A 19456-nucleotide genomic window follows, 5' to 3' on the forward strand; every position below is an offset into this window, starting at 1 on the left:
TCCCCTGGTTGTCCCACACGTGCCACGTAATGACACTCAAGATGATCTGCTCCATGACCTTCCCCAGCACCAAGGTCAGGCTGACAGGCCTGTAGTTCCCCGGATCCTCCTTCTGGCCCTTCTTGTAGATGGGCATCACACTTGCTGACCTCCAGTCAACTGGGACCTCCCCGGTTAGCCAGGACTGCTGAGAAATGGTGGAAAGTGGCTTGGCGAGCACTTCCACCAGCTCCCTCAGTGCCCTTGGGTGGATCCCATCCAGCCCCAGAGACTTGTGTGTGTCTATGTGGTGTAGCAAGTTGCTAACCATTTCCCCTTGGATTATGGGGGCTTCATTCTGCTCCCCATCCCTGTCTTCCAGCTCAGGGGGCTGGGTACCCAGAGAACAACTGGTCTGACTATTAAAGGCTGAGGCAAAGAAGGCATTGAGTACCTCAGCCTTTTCCTCATCCTTTGTCGCTATGTTTGCCCCTGCATCCAATAAAGGGTGTAGCGTGTCCTAGCTCTCCTTTTGTTGCTAATGTATTTATAGAAACATTTTTTATTGTCCTTTATGGCAGTAGCCAGATTAAGTTCTAGCTGGGCTTTGGCCCTTCTAATTTTCTCCCTGCACAACCTCACGACATCCTTGTAGTCCTCCCGAGTTGCCTATCCCTTCTTCCAAAAGTCATAAACTCTCCTTTTTTTCCCGAGTTCCAGCCAAAGCTCTCTGTTCTGCCAGGCCGGTCTTGTCCCTTGCCGGCTCGTCTTTCAGCACATGGGGAGGGCCTGCTCCTGTGCCTGTAAGATTTCTTTCTTGAAGAATGTCCAGCCTTCCCGGACTCCTTTGCCCTTCAGGACTGGTTCCCAAGGGACTCTGTCAACCAGGCTCCTGAACAGGCCAAAGTCTGCCCTCCGAAAGTCCAAGGCAGCAGTTCTGCTGACCCCCCTCCTTACTTCTCCAAGAATAAAAACCTCCTTCATTTCATGATTGCTATGCCCAAGATGGCCTCCAGCCATCACATCACCCACCAGTCCTTCCCTGTTCACAAACAAGAGGTCCAGCGGGGCACCTTCCCTAGTTGGCCTGCTCACCAGCTGTGTCAGGCAGTTATCTTCCACACACACCAGGAGCCTCCTAGACAGTTTCCTCTCTGTTATATTGTATTTCTAGCAGATGTCTGGTAAGGTGAAGTCCCCTGTAAGAACAAGGGCAAGCTGCTTTTGCATCGATTAACTGTGGAAGCAACATCCGTCCTTAGCAGGATTTGACTGCTGCTTTTTAGGCCCTTAATTTCCACAGACTATTTCGGACAGATCAGTAAAAATAACCAAGTAAAGCAATCCTTCTGTGAGTAGGCGTGTGTTTTCTTTAATGGGATCCTCTGGTGTAAATTTTTAGGGGTCTGAAAAATTGGAGAAGGTTGAAAGCCACTGGATCGCTCCTGTAAATAGCCAGAGAACTAAACATTCATATTCTCTCCACCTCTTCAAAACTGAGGCATAACTGGTGTTTCAGCCCCTTTTGGAATTGAATTTCTTTTGTCGTAATCATTTGGGAGATTTTAATTTCTTTCTTTAATAGGTCATATTATCATAATTTAAATTAATGTTCTCCCACAGTTTAAATATATTTCCAGATTTATCCTTGTGATCTTTTCAGCAACTTTTTCAAATTTGAAGTGTCAAGCCCTCTGGGGAAAAGAGGGTCACTAGTACTAAAATTTGGTTGATGCAGGAAGATTGCCACTTGAATTTCTATTATGTTCTGGTTTTACATAGTCCTAAGTACACATTATTAGCTGTCCTTTTGTTTGTTTAAGCTGGGACTCTGTCAGTATATATACCATTGCTTTTGTAATGATGAGCACGAGAAAGACTTTACCTTTTACTTAAAAAAAAAAAAATCTTTCAGACTGTTGGAATGGCTTGTGATGTTAAGTTATGACTTGGCAGAGAAAAAGTCACCATTGAGAAAAAGTACTTTTACATATTTTTGGAAAACCTTTGAAAAGTATATAATTAATAAAGATTTGAAAGTAATATTTGAAGTTTCTTGGATACTTTAGGAAAGGCTTAATCCCTCCCAAACAAATCTTCTCCATTTCCTAGGTGGAGAAAATTTCTGCAGCTATCCTACCCACATCTCTGCTTGCCTCTTCCCACAACTCTGATAAATTTTGAACCTCTTGGTTGCTCTTAGACAAACTTAAGAGAGGGAGAGGCAGCTCATGGGCCTCTGAGGAGCTCTGCAGGGATGGTGAATCCCTGAGCCAGGGAATCCCAGGTGAGATGTGGGACAGGGGCAGCCATCACCATCCCATGGGGTGGTGGATGGCACAGGGGCTCTGTGCAGGAGGAGAAATGTGGCTGCTGTGTGTGGGGAAAGGACCTTGTGGACCAAAGCAAAGAACACCGGGACTGGGACTGGTCTAACGCAGGCTATAAGGGGGACCCAGAGGTCTCTGTTGTAGGTGGTGTCAGATCAGCCTCTGGCAGGGACCACTGACTCCTGCCTGGTTCACGTCTGTTGAAGTGTTCTGACTGAACTGGACCAATGAAGAATAAACCAAACCTGCCTTTAGGAGCCCTTGCCTGGCTGGATGTAGTCTTTGAATGGACAGGGTATTTTGGCTGTGTCGAGACTATGAAATGCCTTTTTCTTAGAAGGAAAACAACAAATACAAATTTTAACTATATCATCAGTTTCAGAGGATTAAAAGAAAGCACATGAACATGAAAATTTCATAAGCTACAAGTCTTCAACAGGAGGGGAACCAGAAGGCTTCAGTGAACAGAAGGACCACATACCTGCCTTTACCCTCTCCCCATGAGTGCTTTGTGAGAGGAACTTACACAGATTCCCAAGTGTTGGTGTATTCATTGCACATCATATCCATAAGTGATTTATTTTGGCTTACTGCTCTGATGCAGCCATAGAAGCAGTCATGTATTTGGGAGGAAAAGGAAAAGGAGCAGGCGTGTTTTGCTGCATGTGTTTGTTGTTTGGAAGATGTCCTAGTCATTTAGAGATAGTATTAGGTTTTTGGAGAACCACACTCTGGATGAACTGCTGTTTTGTCATCTTTCCAAGTCAAGTTTCACACTGGCAAGCTGTCCTCTTGGCATCAGTCCCCTGGAGCCCTCCATGGCCTTGGGGGGTCACTTTGCAGGGGTGTGCAGGAGGAGCAATGGGGATTTCTTCTCCTCCCCCCCGGTGGCTTTCTGCTGCCTTCCCTGGCTCCTCTCTGCCTGCAACTGTCACAGTGATGGCAGCAGAGTTACTGCTGCTTATGCTCTCTCATATATCCTCCTTCAAGGTTTTTGATTATAGGTACTTAAATATAATTACTGTGGATTTTATAGCACTCTGGGACAAGATAAAGGAGAAAACCAGTGAGGCAAATGGCCCTTCCTCTGCTGTTCAGGGAAGACTTCAAGGTTTTTTTTTTTTTTAAGGATAATTTATGAAAACCCTGATCAGATTATGCAGCTGTTCCTTTCTATCTCAACATCATCCTCATGAGAGCACTACCAATAAGGCTTGCCAGTAAATTTCTGAAGATCTCTTAATAGTATTAGTCTTTCTGCATCTGGGGAAATGTTTTCTGAAGTGACTAAGTTTATATTTGTCCTAATGAAACTTCCGTTATTAATTTCAGGTTGTTTCTCCAACTTATCAAAATCATAACATACTCTTACACTATCCTGTTAAACATCTCTGATATTACTTCCAGTTTTCTGTCACCACTTCTTTGTGGCTTCCAGCTTTAATAAACTCAACTGGAAGTCATCTGATTGAACTGCCCTTTGCTTACTGCATTGAAAATTTTACCACCTAAGATTTACAATGGAAATTTATGTTATTGAGAAAAGAAAAAGAGAAGAGAAGAGAAATCACATATCCCATCAGCAGAGTCCTGGCAGTTTGCCTGGAAGAAGAGGGAAGGCGTGGAGGGGTCAGCTGCGGCCACTGTGGCCTGTATAAGGACACCGTGTCTCATTCAACACCAGCTGAGATGAAAGGGAAACTCCCACTCACCTTAGCATGGACTGAATTGGGATTCCTTGGCAAGTAACCCTTTTCCATATAGGAAACACCAGAGAGAGAGAGAGAGGGAGGAAATCTCAACTGTACTGTGATGTTAAAGCTCTTAATTAAGATGTTTCTGGTGAGTTCCCTAGGAAATGTTTATAATTTATAAAAAGAAAATTTGATTAATTTTTTTGTGATTACCAGCCTCATCAAATAATTTGCTCTGCAGTTGTCTCTGAATACCACCAGGTCAATTAAAAACTCAACTTATTGTTTTGTTTATTTTAATGGGAAGAACCATTAATAATTAAAAAAAATGTTTCATCTCTGACAGAAGTCTTTCAGTGGGAGTTCAAGAAAACTATTCACAAATCAAATGATGATTTCACTCCACTGGGAAGGTGAGAGATTGCGTTATTCATTATTATCTCCATGATGCCATAATACTGCGCAGCACTTAATGCACAAAAATGAAACCATCAGTTGCAAAGAACAAATGCTCTGAAGAGGCAATGTACACATGGAGACGAGCAGAAAACCACTGTGGTGAACCTCAGATCTTACACATATCCCCTTCTTCCTTTTCTTCTCCCTTTTTCTCTCTCTGTCCCCCCTCCTGGTTTCAAGTCCATACCATTTTGGAATGGACAGTTTAGATTAGTGAATGATGTAGAACAAAAGGCTTTGGAAGACACTTGAAGGAACAGAGGGATGCAGATGGAAAAGTGAAGCTGAGCCTCAAGACATGCAGGCAGCAGTAGAGGCTAAGATTAGAGGCACCTGGTAAGGAGTGAAGGCAACACAAATTGCACAGGCAGAAACACAGCATGAGGACTGGATAGGCAGGTAACTGAAAGTCCTGCTCATTGTCACTATTTTTGTCGTCTTCAATGCATAAGGAGGTTCTGCTTTGGAGAGTATCCATGTTAATACCACAGCTAAGAGGGAAGGCAGAGGCACTAGCAAGCCAGGTGCATGCTACCACCTCACAAACAAGAATAATCCCAAGTCCTTTCCCAGATTTATGCCCTTATTCATGGGCTCATACTCAATATCTGTCAAGTGGCATGTTCCTGTGAAGGAAAGATAGGTAAATCCCCACTGGGATACCTCCAGTTTACTTCTTGCAGAGGACAGCAGAATGATGGTCCCAGCTCTTCTTTATCTAGGGGAGCTCTGGCATGGGAAAGGGCAAGGGTGGTAGTAACCAGACTGTGACAACAAATACTATTTCAATGTAAAAGGGAAATGATTTTCTTATTTTTACTCTGTTTCCAAATAGGATAACTTAATAGTCTTTTTGTGTCAAGCCACCTCCCTGGATTTTGTTTATTTTGTAGCCTTCAGGATAAATACAACTCAGTATTTCACACTGATGTTAAAACATTTCTGCTCTAAAGGATCAGTTTACAATGAAGTGACACCACGGGATGAAAGCCAGGGTCATGGTGGCTATTATATCCCGTTCTCCACAGGTTCTTGTATTGCACTGGCTGCCTACAGCACCTGGAAACATGGCAGCAGCACATGGTGAGGCCTGATTAATCTCTGGTGGATGAAGTTTGCTCTGTCTCTCAGTTTGCAGTGTAGCAATTAAGGATTTGGGGAATGGAGGAGAAACAGGTTTGTCATATTTTATGTCCTGCTGTATGCTAGAAAACACAAAGACAAGGGAATGTGTTTTGCCACGGTTTGGAAGGTGCCAAGGTGTGTGATGGCCCCTGCTTCCCATGGGAGTTCATCCACAGCCTCAGGTCTGCCTGACAGATGCTCTGTCTCCTGCCCAGAGATTCACTGTTTTGACTGAGGGCTACACTAGGGACTCTCTATCCTGGAAGGACCTCTGGGGACCAGCACAGCCTTCAGCAGATGTTCAGGCACTCAGGGCAGCTGGCTGGGCACCTGTGTATTATTTATTTATTAGGTTGTCTATGGTGCTGTCCTGAAAGGCATCTGGGCAGCTCAGAAACATGGCACGGCCTGAGGAGGCAGGAAAGTGTTCTCACAACTTGCCCAATAAGGAATGAAAAGAGGATAATTTATCACAAGCACTCCCTGTTTGTTTTTGTTTGTTTGTTTGTTTGTTTGTTTGTTTGTTTGTTTTCTGGGGGGGCTTCTTGGGTTGTTTTTGTTGTTGGTTGGTTTTGTGGGTTTTTTCCCCCAAATATGAGGCCAGTCCCACCTGTTCTGCTTGGTTATTTGCGGCATTACCTCCTTGGTAAAACAAGAAGCAATGCCCACGTCAGAGCTTGCCAGGAATGCAAAGAAATGTTATTCAAACCTCTCTGTAGTTTGTATAACTCATTCCTACGTTGGTCATGATGAAATGTGGTGTGGAAAGTCATATCCAAACAATGCAGAGGACACTGAAAGAAATAAGTACTGAGCCTGCATCTGGCTGTATCTCTGTGTAAAGTGGAGCATCAGGGAAAGGCAGAGCTTGCATCAGGGACACGGTCTTTCCAAGACAGCTCAGGTACCACACTTGTTATCCTGTAGCGTTAACTTGCAGTGTTAAGCCAAGTCTCTTTCCAGAGTTGTCTGACTAACAGATCTGCAGTGGACGTAGACAAATTTCTGACAAATGAATCCTCCATCCTCCGTGCTGCAGATGCATTCTTTGATTGGTGGGGTTTTCCCCCCACCCAGGTTTATACAACAGAAAAGAAACCTGCTGTAGTTAGTACAAGTTTCTGTGGAGACAAGCTTCTGGATACAAAGGAATAAGCTTTAGCAGGAACCTCTTTCTTATTAAATTTTATGATTTTTGATTTAGCACAGAAGTTGAAGAGAACTTGGTGTTTTTTCTCCACTGCCAAGGTTGTAATTTGAATTTCTGAGCTACTTGCAGGTCAGTAAATTTTGTGTTACTACAGGCCTCTGCAGAGCAACCTGAGGTGCACAGACCTGCAGAGGCAACAGTGCAGGGGCACACAGAGCCTGGAGGCAGCAGAGGCTTGTACGCTTCAACCTGCCACTGTTCTTTGACATGATGTGATTATGGAGGGACAAATTACCTTCCAAGAAAACAACCAACCCCAGGAATTTTTAAGCTGATTTTGTTTGAAACCTTGGCTATGCACATGCATATGCTCACTGAAAACAGAGGTATTTCTACATCATTTCTATCCTTACAGGCCAGGGCTTCTGGAGGAAAAATGATGCCTAAAATAAACTCACACAGCATTAATCCTAGACCTTGTTTTTTGAGGAGATTAAACTATTTCTGATGTGCATCCAGCAATAAGCGCTGGAAACAGCCAAGAGACTCCAGGTGGTCGGCTGCTCCTCTGGGCTGAGCAAGTCACTACAAATAAGAAGTGACTTTGGTCACGGAGAAGCTGCTGCTCTGAAAGAAAAGTTACTGATGTTATGGGGTTGGTCTAATCTCTGTATGCCTGTCTCCAGACCCTGGGCTGGCCGTTGTCCTCTTTGTTAGCATTGCCTGGTGATGACCCCTATTAACATTCTCAAAACAAAAATGCCAGTACACTGGAGGACATCATCAGGGTGGAAAAGCTCTGGTTATGACACTGATGAAGGACAGTGGTGTCTGTACAAGTAAGTTTATGTTAGCTGTGCTTCCCATGAGGAAATGGAAGAATGGTCATAGCAGCCCAATAAGATGATGGCTTCCCTTGGGGATAAGGGTTGGTTAAGGACACCTCTTACAGATTGCTATAGTGACATGAAAATTCATCATCCTATAGGAAAAGCAGATGAAGTTACCCTGCTCATGTTCAGCTGAAATAAAAAGAACAATGAGAAGGAAAACCAGAAAAGATAAGGCTGCAGTGGCTGGCACTGGAACTAAGCTAAGTGACCTTTGCTTTGATGTTATGTGATATGACTGGAGCCAGGGAGAAAAAGATATTCCCTCTTGTAACCCACACCTAGGTACAGGGCTGGTGTATCAAAGCACATAATGCTCCTTGAGTTGTTTTGGCTGCACAGTCCTAAGGAGGTTGCTGCTTGACATGTGTTTGTCAAGAACGTGCCCTGAGCACAAAGGCAGCATACAGAGCACAGTCTAGTCGTACCAAAAGCCCTTCATGTCCCAGAGGGGAAAACTGGCATCGTACCAGAGGTTGAGTGTCTCTGCTGTAGGGTCTCACTGGAGCATCCTGCAGACCACCAAGGCTGTCTGTCCTGGAACAGCTCTGACACAGTCCTTGCTAGGCAAGAATCCTACAGTACATCTCCCATGGATGAAAAGAGAGAGCCTGTGATCAGTAATGTTAAATGCTGACAAAAGAGCCATAGAAACTAAAAGAAAACCTAACTCTTCTGCTTTTAATACATTATTTAGGAACTTTGAGATGTGCTGTCTCAGCCTGTGATGAATACTGAAAGTCTTGCTGAATTTTTCTATGGAACTGAATTAAATGAAGTTGAATTTGCAGTGATATTACAGCTTATTCCTTCGCTGATGTGTCAACATCACATGACTGTTTTTTAAAGAGCTCAGAGGAAATTCCCGGTACGCCAATGCAGTGCTGCAGTGAGAGCACTGTTGTTTGCATGTCATGGCTAATGGGAGAGGCACAGAAAGCAACGCCATCTTCCTGGTGTGCCTCGTGCCCCATAACAGCTCTGGGGCTTGGGGCATTGATCTTGCAGGGCTGCTTTGCAGCAAAAGCACGTTGTCCCCTAAGAGACCAATTTCCTTGGTGGGATCGAAATAATAGTTTAAGGAAGTTTATATTCAACAGAGGGCTGCCTCATTTAACAGTCTTCTGTCATTAGGCTTCTGTCATGATTGTAGAGACTTTCAGTCCCACGTGCAGGTGAAAATACAACCGAGGCGATATCAGAATTAACACTCATAATGACATTTTTCAGGAATAAACAGAGTTAAAATTTCCTGTGGAACTGATCAACTCCAAAGCCAATATCTAAGTGGTTGCCCAGGGGTATATACAGCTCTGTTTTGTCAGTCAAGGGTAGAAGGGTTATATTTACCTTTTTAGTTAATAATGTTCTTGTTCTTGCCTTCTGATGTGGAGTGTGTAATGAAATTTCTGTCTGTCTTGGGCCAAACAGTGTTGCTGTGTTGCACATCATTAGTGCCAGATCAGCTTTCTGTCACAGTGAAACCCTGCCTATAGCCCTGAAGCCCTCTTGGGTCTATGGGATCGTGGTAGCAATGCCAATGAAGTCATCGTCCGCGTCCTGGAGGGAACATGGCAGTTTTCTTGACCGCTTCCTTGTGAGGCTGCTTCTCATTCAGTGCAGCAGGGATTGTGTCAGGTCATGGCAGATGGAGCCAACCTTTTTTTTGATTAGGTAATTGACTATTTCAAAGAGAAGAAATGTGGGAGATGTGTCCCTGGACTTTGTTCAGTGCAGACCTATAGGAGAACTGGTTTGTTAATATGAGGAAAATGGAGGTTAAGGAGCAGGTGAACAAGTCTTCCTTTGCTGTATTGTGTATCTAGAGTAATGGCCTGGCTTTCTCATCTGAGACTCTGCATTGTTTGCCTAACAGGAATTTATCACAACTGAATTAATCCCCTGGGGTTTGATAAGCACATAAACCAGCCATATTGTGCAAGTTGGGACCATACTGATTTATCATTTCCAGCTATATTCCTGTGGAAAGTTACCTTCCTTAGAGAAAAGGGGAAAAGAAAGAAGAGGGAGAGGAGACAGAAGAACATCTTGGATTTTCCAAGGTCCTGTCTGATCTGCTGGTGATGTGCCAGGTCAGGCAAAAGCTCTGTTCAATTCAACACCTCTCTCTGACAGGGGCCAGCAATGGCAAGAGCAGAAGAGGGCAAACGTAGTAATACTTACCCTAACTCCCCAGCTCCAGCAATTTGTAGCTGAAGGACTGTGTGAGCCAAAGATGGCACATTTTATATTAAAACCCCTTGATTCATTTTTCTTCTGCGCTTATTCAGTCACTTTTGAACCCTTCTATATTTCTAGTTTCCACAGTTTGCTGGTGGCAAGGAGTTGGACCACGTGAACAGTTTTCTCCATTATAAAGAACAGGGTGACTTCTCTCATCCTATTTTCTTTTTCTCCAACCTGTAGACATATTGTGGTGTTCTTTCTGTGATCTAAATAATTTCCAGTTGTTAAAAATCTCTTCTTATTCCTGCTCTGCCCTCTTTAGTGTGCTGCTCGTAGGCTCAGAAATCTTCTCTGTTGTAATGTTTTTTGCTTTTTTCCCCCCAGTTTTTTTACTTTCTGATTCCTCAGTCTGTGCAATAAAATTTGCTGTGGATGCCACGTTCAGGCATAGTGGGAGGGAGAATAAAAGCAGCAGTCAAAGAGGGCATTTTCGCCTCCATCTATTCTGTGTGCTTTCATCAAGCACAACCTGAAAGGAGACCTTCCTCTGCCTCCCTCCCTCCCTGCCACATATATTTGTATGGCAGAACTTCCTTTTGGAAAACTTTTTCTTCTAGCAGCGTGACCATGGGCTTCTTGCCATCGCTTGGATTGCAGGGCTTTCATGGGGCAGGGCAAAGTTAGGGCTGTGCCCAGAGAGCAGAGCTTTGCAGAGGGGTGCACAGAGGACCTGGGGGCTCTGCTATTGGGGTGTAAGAAGTGGGAGCATTTTATGCGCAGAAGGTGGAAGTGTGGAAGAAGACACTATTTGCCCTTTCCTTTGTCTTCTCTGTTGTCCTAATAACCTCAAATGTAGTTCATAGAATCATAGAATCATAGAATTGCTAAGGTTGGAAAAGACCCTTAAGATCATCGAGTCCAACCATTAACGTATCACTGCCAAGTCCATCACTATACCATGTCCTCGAGCACCGTATCCATCCGTTCTTTAAATACCTCCAGGGATGGAGACTCAACCACTGCCCTGGGTATCCTGTTCCAATGCTTGACCACCCTTTCAGTGAAGAAGTTTTTCCTAATATCCAACCTAAACTTCCCCTGGCGCAGCTTGAGGCCGTTTCCTCTCATCCTATCACTTGTTACTAGGGAGAAGAGATCGACCTCCACCTTGCCACAACTTCCTTTCAGGTAGTTGTAGAGAGCAATAAGGTCTCCCCTCAGCCTCCTCCTCTCCAGGCTAAATTGTCATGTCTCCAGACTAAGTTGTCATGATCTGTTTCACACATATATAGCTTCCATGTACAAGCATTGCCTTTCTGGTGTGCTGCCATCTTCCCAGCTCTGCAGGCACTGAGCTCGTAACTGCTGGCCTCAGCCCACCCACCTTCCTCCACCTCAACCCTCCCACCATGAGAAGAATTACCTGTGAGGCCTCCTCTTGTAACAAATGTCTTCTAGATCCCTGAAATGAGCCATCCCACAGCTCAGCACCCTTTCCTCTCCTACCTAAAACCCACCACAGTGCTCAGGGCCACCTGCATCTACTTTTTCTGGAGTCTGGAGAGGGAAAAGGGTAGAGCATCGCTTGGGAAAAGACCTGGGGGAGTCCCTTGGAAACTCGGTTTCTTGTCCACCACTGGCAGGAGTCGGTAAGCTGCGCAATGTGATGGCTGGACACTGCAGAGACCATGCACAGAAACGATGTGATTTGCCCCGCTGCAGTAGTTGCCTGTTCACCCTGCACTTCCCGCTCTGTGCCTCCTCCGGCGCTGTGTCCATCCCGTAGCTGAGCCAGGCAGGGAGGTCTGACGCCCTTCCCTCCCACAGGTTGTAATGCTGCACAGGGCAGCGTATCTCTTGCAAGCTTCTGGTTGTCCTCAGCCCTCACTGATTCCTGTCATAGAGAAGAAAAATACAGAAAAGCTCAAAGTTACAAAATAAAAGATATTTCCCATCTTTAAATATAAACCGATCAACCTGCTTATAAAGGTGAAAAGCAGGCAACATCAGGTCATTATATACATAAAAAAAACCACTGTGTGTTTGAATCACTTCATATTTATGTTCGCATAGTGGAGGAGCAGTCTCTGCCCTCCCATTAGGAGGTGGGTGAGGAGATGGCAGTGGTGGCTGCCACCCAGCAGCAAGACCAGCAGGTCCTTCTCAACTCTAAACAGTCTGGGCACAGGTGGTTGCATCTGTGTTGCCGGCTCACTAAAAGCCAGCTCACTAAAATTGCCTATCTCTACGTGAATGTCAGAGCGTCTCTGCTTTTCAAGTGACTAATGGTTCCCTAATGCATATGGTTGAGAGCATCCCTGTGCAAGAGCCTGCAGGTACAAGGAAACAGGGAGTGCAGGAGGCCGGTGGCACACCAGAGGCTCCTGGCGCAGGCAGCCAACAGACGGTGCTGATGTATGGCTCTGCTGCCCACCTCACGCATTCAGTGAATTATTGCGTGAATGACTGTGGCCGTCCTTGAAGTCAGCAGATTTTGCAGGGTGCTTTAGTGCTTGGAAGCTTGCAGGCTTCCTCCCTCACCAGAGTTTATGGTGGTGAGCGTGGAGGAAGGTGGGCAGGGGTTGTGCTACCAGCATTAGCACAGTCCATCCCCCTGGAGACCATTTGGCTGCATGTAGGGAGCACCCCAGGTGAGTAACATGAGGAATCATGTGTGTTCAGGTACAAACCTAAAGTGAGAGGCTATATGGCATTTGGGCTTTTCTCCTCCCTTCACATGTACAACCAGCTACCTCCATGTAAGGGCATGTTCATACTGGGAAGTGAAGAATCCTCCTGGTGCTGACTGAGCTGAATGCACAAAAAAAGTGATATAGGAGGACCCAAGCAAGGGTCTGCATGGCTTTGTGCGGGTGTTCAGGTATGGTAGAGGTATTCCTGCACTGAGATCATTACCAGCATGTAGTGGTCTTTCTGTCTCTTTATTTCTCTATCAGGAAATGCAAAACATTTTTTCTTAATTAAGCCTGAACTTACTTGGGAATTTAAAGTTATTTTCTACAGGTAGGGAAGAGCTGTTCTTTGTACCTGATTACTGGGAAATGTGCTGTGTGCATCTTACAGGCAGTTTGATATGGTGCAAATGCAAATCTTTATTGCGAAGGCAGGCAACAAATCAGCCTTTGATCAGCTATGAGATCAACACCTACTTGATGCTTGTGATGTTGAGGTATTCTGATAACTTGAGCTGATTCCTGTAAGTCATTTTTCAAGCTCTCTTCCCTACTTGATGATCAAAGATAGCAGAGTGCATAATTCATGGCCTTTCATATTCATGTTTATATTTTTGGTTTATGGTAGGCGAATGCATTTGCCATTTTAATGAAATATATGCCCACCCACTACTCAGTTATTGGAATGAGGATTAACCTGATAAATACATGTACTTATCACAACTCATCTTCAGGAAGGAGGTTCTTTCTGAGACAGCCTCTCTGCTGGCAGTTCTGCCAGATTTTTGGCTTCAGCATATTTGGGTCACTGGATGTCTCTTCCTTTTGGTACAATTCTCCTTCCCCTACTGCTAATGCTGTTGTGTCCATAGGGTGAAAAGTGGGAGTATGTTTTGAAACTGAACACTGCATGAGGCTGCTTTTAAAGGCTTGTGTGACAGCTTTCCTCTGCTCTGGGGTGAGTTGTAGGCATTTTTTAAAATTTAGTTTCTTTTTTCTTCTTTTTTTCTTTCAGTAATAAATAGTGTCATAATCTTTGTAATAGCTGGTTTGGCTCTGATTGATAGTCTGTATGTCAGTGATGACATGATAAAGCTGGACATGAGCTGGCAATGCACACTCGCAGCCCAGAAGGCCAACCGTATCCCGGGCTGCATCAAAAGAAGTGCGGCCAGCAGGTCGAGGGAGGTGATTCTGCCCCTCTACTCTGCTCTGGTGAGACCCCACCTGGAGTACTGCGTCCAGCTCTGGGGTCCTCAGTACAAGAAGGACATGGACCTGTTGGAGCGGGTCCAGAGGAGGGCCACGAAGATGATCAGAGGGCTGGAGCACCTCTGCTATGAGGAAAGGCTGAGAGAGCTGGGGTTGTTCAGCCTGGAGAAGAGAAGGCTGCGGGGAGACCTTACTGCAGCCTTTCAGTACTTAAAGGGGGCTTAGAAGAAAGATGGGGACAGACTTTTTACCAGGGCCAATAGCAATAGGACAAGGGGTAATGGTTTTAAACTAAAAGAGGGTAGATTCAGACTAGATATAAGGAAGAAATTTTTCACAGTGAGGATGGTGAAACACTGAACAGGTTGCCCAGAGAGGTGGTAGATGCCCCATCCCTGGAAATATTCAAGGTCAGGTTGGACTGGGCTCTGAGCAACCTGATCTGGTTGAAGATGTCCCTGCCCATTGCAGGGGGGTTGGACTAGAGGGCCTTTAAAGGTCCCTTCCAACACAAACCCATTCTATGATTCTATGATATGCCCATGATATACAAACTCACTGCAAATGAACTGGGGTTTGTAGTCAAAATGTACCTAGGGGTAGCGTACCCTTTGGGGTGCTCTGAGAGGTGGCCTTTTCTTGTAGTTCATTTTTATTTTCTTCATCTTTTCTGCTCTTTATTCACACATTTGCAGTAGCACCAATTCTGATGTCTTTTTGACCTGCCTTTGTACTTTGCCTCCTAAATTCTCTATGTCTGCTCTGTCCGTGGTGGAGTGACCAGAGCTCTGCATGTTGCCACTTGGTGCCTGCACTTTGTCTCCTGCTCCCACTGCAGCACAGATGAGGTTACCCTGCTCATTAGGGAGTTGCATGAACTAGCCATTTAGTGCGCGTTGGCTGTATATCAATACAGTGGTTGGTTACCAGAGTGGAAAGACCCGTCTCCCATAGGGACATGGTGAGAAGGGAAGAAAAATGCTCTTGAAACATGTTTCAAAGTTCTCTGTCCCTTTTTGGTCTGCTGCTCCCGCATTTAGGTGCTGCTGGGGCATGGGGCTGCCTTTCTCCATTGCAGGATGGAGGAATACTGCTCTTATCGTGTTTTCTTCTTTATGCAGCCCAATAGCAAATTTGCAGTGTGTCTCCTGTGGTCTGAGAGATGTCCTTCTGGGATGCACATCCTTATTCATGCCCCTTTCCTCAGGGACTGGGAGACTGTACACTGCTGGGATTATAATTTTCATTTTTTATTTGTTTTCCACCAATATTTTAAATTTCTGGTGGCATCATCATGGCTTAGCCAGAGCAGAATGGTAAAAACTATGCTGGTGTTAGAATAGAATAGAATAGTTCCAGTTGGAAGGGATCTACAATGATCATCTAGTCCGATTAATTAAAAAGGATTCAGAAACTCACTCTTTCCTCCTTGTAGCCCACACAAGTACATAACAGAAAGAGGCAGACATAAAAACAAATATCTTTTGTCCCTTTCTATGCCAGTTTTAAAGGGAGAAGGTACCAATCTCTTAAATTTACCCATGGATACAATTCCTCTTCCTTGCAAATAAAGAGGGGTTGAGAAGTAAAGTTATTACTGTGTCTACACCAGCTCCTGAAATAGGTCATGGTCTTTCTAATGACTGTATTTGCAGTGCTACTTGCTCTGCCATTTAAAATCCTGATAGCATTGCATACTCTTATGCCTGTTTCAGCATCACCAGTGGCTCTTTTGTCCCTGTCAGCAGCTGCAGAAGAGTCCCTGTTTCCTGGGATGTGTCCTATGTAATTGTCTGTCGTGGTTTAACCTGGCAGGCAGCTAAACACCACAGAGCCGCTCGCTCACTCACTGCCCCCCCCAGTGGGATGAGGGAGAGAATCGGGGGGGAAAAAAAGTAAAAAAAAAAAAAAGTACAATGCATGGATTGAGATAAAGACAGTTTAATAGGGCAGAAAAGGAAGGGGAAAAAAATGATAAAAGAATATACAAAACAAGTGATGCACAGTGCAATTGCTCATCACCTGCTGACCAATGCCCAGCCAGTTCCCAAGCAGTGATTGCTGCCCCCCAGCCAACTCCCCCAGTTTATATACTGAGCATGACGTCATATGGTATGGAATAGCCCTTGGGCCAGTCAGGGTCAGCTGTCCTGGCTGTGCCCCCTCCCAGCTTCTCGCTGGCAGGGCATAAAAAGCCGAGAAGTCCTTGACTAGTGTAAGCACTGCTTAGCAACAACTAAAGCATCAGTGTGTTATCAACATTATTCTCATACTAAATCCAAAACACAGCACTATACCAGCTACTAGGAAAAAAAAAAACCAAAACAACTCTATCCCAGCCAAAACCAGGACACTGTCCATTCACTGGCTGTGTGACACTTGTCCTTGTTTGTGTCGCTGGGTCAGTTATCAGCTCTGAAAGGTTATGATATTCCAGTGGTTTTAAACACTGTAATAGGAAACCTGTTTTTTTCCTCCGTGGATCCAAATTTTGGTCCATATTTTGTTGTGATTTGTAATCCTGGCAATACCATGATGCTGCTTTGAGCTGTTACAGACTGAAGCCTTTTGTTAATGAAATCCATGTGAGCTGTGCTCCTGATTTCCCAGCAGGCAAGGTTGCAATGAACTACTCTACACTCAACAGCTGTAACAGTCATCATCTCCCGTCGCACATGTGTAGCCCTCCTGCTGAAGGACTCCCACTCCCACCCCTGCTCAGGATTACTTCTCCTCTTTCATTTGCAGTCGAAACTCTCCATTATCTTTGCAGTGTGTTACCCTAGAAAAAAGATGCTAATGTGGCTTCTAATGCTGCTGGAAGAAATGGGGGTTCGTTACAAGGAAGAAGCTGCTTGCACTGCTTGCACTCCCCACCTGGTGCAGAGCGAGCAGGGTAGAAAATGACTGACTTCTAGTGCTTCTTGTATTAAAGAAAATAGAAAAAAACTCACTGAAAATTGCTAGCACTTGCCTTGTGCTAGGTAATTCTTGATAATGCTTCCTTGTGCATTAATATACTCATATGCTGAATTGTGGGAAAGACTTGATCAAGGGGTGATCAGTCCCTGCATGGATGCTCATCTGGTAAGTGGAGTCTTCCGTTTGTGCTGGCTGCTATGCCTGTTTGCTATTATGCCTTTGTGTTGGCCTTTATATATCCAGATTTTGAGAGAAAACACTCCTGATCTTCCAGTCCAAACCAACCTCATCTAGAGTTAGCTCTGCAAATACGGCAGAGTCCATGAGACCAGACAATATAGCAACTAAAATATTCTTCTGCAAGGTGGTTTTAACTTTGCAGCATCATTTGCAACCTGTGCAATTAACATTGCAGTTGTTTTCACTGATCTGCTCAGTTACTGGGAGGCAGCAGAAGGTGCTTGTTGTGATTAAGGCATTTCTGGTCAGTGTGGAGGGGAGGGTGCATAGCGTTTTTGGCATATGAGTATGGCTGGGGGATCTCCAAGCTCACATTGGCCGGTGGCTCTGTAGAAGTGGGATTTGGGGCTGTAGTTAACACTTAAGTGTCTCTGAATGGACAGCCCTGGTCCTTGGACAACTGAAAGGGGCTGTAGCCACTATGGACTCAAGCTCAGCTGGCTCCACTGAGGATGATCACAGTTCAAAAGCCCCTTTAATGGGCACATGCAAAGAGTTTGAGGCCTGCAGCCGGCACTTTTAGAACCCCTATTCTTGGCTTTTTATATCTGGTTTTGGTTAGTCACACATATATTTGAAATAGATTGCTACTTCTCTCTATGAAGCATAATCCTTTGCAGCCTTGGAAGTGTCCTGAGTATTGTGCTCTGTTCGAAACAAGCTTGTTGGAGGTTTGGCAAATAATATATTATGTCATTCACTACAGTGCTGGATAATGTGAAGCTTAGCTGAATTCCTTGGAAAAAATGACAGTAATAATCAACTATCATCACACAGAGCTTTCCTGTGTTCAAATAAATCAGTTGCCAATTTCTGCCAGACTCCACGAGGAGTGTCACAAATTATCAGCAGCTCCTTGCAGTTCTGTCTCCGGCATTTGAACAAATGTAGCAATTTCTAAACATGTGTTCTGTTTTCTGAATTCATGTAGGGCCAGACAAGTATGTGTCTTCTTGTTTGGTTTGTTTGGTTTTTGTGTGTGTGGTTTTTTTTTTTTTTTTTAAATAGGAATCCCCTTATGAGTCTTTCCTGTCTGTTGTTGCTTTCTTCGGAATTAAAATTTTCTCATCTGCAGTCAATGAATCAATTTTAGCCATGTTCATTATCCACAGGGAACTGTTTTTCCATTCCAAAATTCATAGACATTGCAGGGAGGTTGTTGTTCTTGTGCACACTGGCCTGATGACACCTATTTTCTTAGAAGTTTCACTTATATCATAATTCCCTCTTTCTCTCATGACTTTTGCTGGCTTTCTTATTTGCAGACACTAACAACTGCTATAGTATCATGTGGCCCTGTTCTCAAGTCTCTCTCCTCTTCAGCATTATGTGAGAAAGAATCTGTTACAGGACCTTTTTTTTTTTGCCTTTTTACTGGTGTTTTGTAACTATAAGATCGCGTACTGAAGTTTTGCTGATAGAGGAGCCAGACTTATCCTAAGGATATTCCCAAGAGATTTGATACCTGTTGCAATCAATCATTACTGTAAGGCTGTGCATGTGCTAATCAAACTCCTGACTTCCAGGGTCAAAGGAAAAGAGTTCCTTTTTGATCTGAGTATGATATGCTCTGTTTTGTTTGGATTTCTTCCCCACTGGAACACTTCGCTGCAGCAATTCTGCTCCAACCGCTCCTTGTAAAGCAGGTCAGTGAAGTGGTGTTTTTGTGGTAAAGTAGATTTGCTGTGCGGGTGACTGCCTGTTTTCTGTTTGACACTGCTATTCCAGTAGTGTCCTTTTTCAGTTCTTTTGGGGAGTCGGTATTTTTAACAACTGTCAACTTTCACTTGAATTGGATTCCTTCATTTCCTAAAAGGTGACCAAAATTGCTTTGCCACATACTGATTTGCGATCTTCTGTAGTCTGCCTCTAGATCATGCTGCCTGTAGTTTGGGAGGAGTGCTTCTAGGTTTTATTGTGCTGCTTTCTGGTGCTGTCAGCTGCTAGAACATCACCAGGTGTCTCCACCTCTTGTCAAGCTTGTCAGAGTTTCACAACTTCTTGTAGTATGGCCTCGTGGAATAACTAATGTGTGGAGGATACACAAAAGGGCATTCACCATTAGCTCTGTCTTCCTAACAGATAGCTGGAAGTGGTTTACATGATGAGCTTTTTGTCCAGCCTGTCAGTTCTGATCTTTCGGGGGTATTTCTGCGTAGTTGCATATAGCTCATAACCATCATTTTTGCTTTTCTCTGGGGTGGCCAGAGAGACCTGCTCTCCTAAGAGATGGCCTTTAGCTGCATGTACTGTATTTGCTGCACTTTCAGGTCCTTCAGGACTTTCTCCTTTACTGCTGGGCACAATGCCGCTTTTTCATGGCGCAGTCTGTGCCTGCTGTGAATGTCCTGCGTTCCCGCACTGCTTGCTTCTCACTCAGTGCTGCAGGTGGCTATTGACCAGCTGTCTTTTTACTGGTTTTATCACATACGTGTTGTGATGGGTGCAAATGAGCTCCCTCCCTGCTCTTTGGATGTGTCACAACTTCTTACTACTCCTCAAGTCTTTTTCTAATATTATATTTTCTGAATATTTTTGCTTATATTCTTCTGAGTTTGCTGTCTGTAATATTTAT

Source organism: Platalea leucorodia (genome assembly GCF_965183815.1).
Source record: "Platalea leucorodia genome assembly, chromosome: 2".
Classification (NCBI taxonomy): Eukaryota; Metazoa; Chordata; class Aves; order Pelecaniformes; family Threskiornithidae; genus Platalea; species Platalea leucorodia.